The sequence below is a fragment of the Alexandromys fortis genome, unplaced genomic scaffold (assembly GCF_014885135.2).
Source record: "Alexandromys fortis isolate MF-2015 unplaced genomic scaffold, M_Fortis_MF-2015_v1.1 scaffold_275, whole genome shotgun sequence".
Taxonomy (NCBI): Eukaryota; Metazoa; Chordata; class Mammalia; order Rodentia; family Cricetidae; genus Alexandromys; species Alexandromys fortis.
The window spans coordinates 172122-172708 of NW_026068182.1; positions in this window are offsets into that span (position 1 = coordinate 172122).

A 587-nucleotide genomic window follows, 5' to 3' on the forward strand; every position below is an offset into this window, starting at 1 on the left:
CCAAAGAAAAACATATAGGCATCCTCCTGAATATTAACCTTCATCAGGTGATGAAAGGAGACAGAGACAGAGACCCACATTGGAGCACCGGACTGAAATCTCAAGGTCCAAATCAGGAGCAGAAGGAGAGAGAGCAGGATCAAGGAACTCAGGACTGCGAGGGGTGCACCCACACACTGAGACAATGGGGGATGTTCTATCGGGAACTCACCAAGGCCAGCTGGCCTGGGTCTGAAAAAAGCCTGGGATAAAACTGGTCTCACTGAACATAGCGGACAAGGAGGACTACTGAGAACTCAAGAACAATGGCAATGGGTTTTTGATCCTATTGCACGTATTGGCTTTGTGGGAGCCTAGGCAGTTTGGATGCTCACTTTACTAGACCTGGATGGAGGTGTGTGGTCCTTGTATCTCTTTTTTAATATTTCCTTGTTTTTGTTTGAACATGAATTATTCTCTGATAAGGATCATTTATTTCCAGGTTTACTCCCTGATGCAGATAGTCAGAGGTGGGACTTTGAGGAAGTGGTTGCATAATGTAAGTCCTTTTTTCCTCAGTGGATTAACTCATTGATGAAGTAAAAATG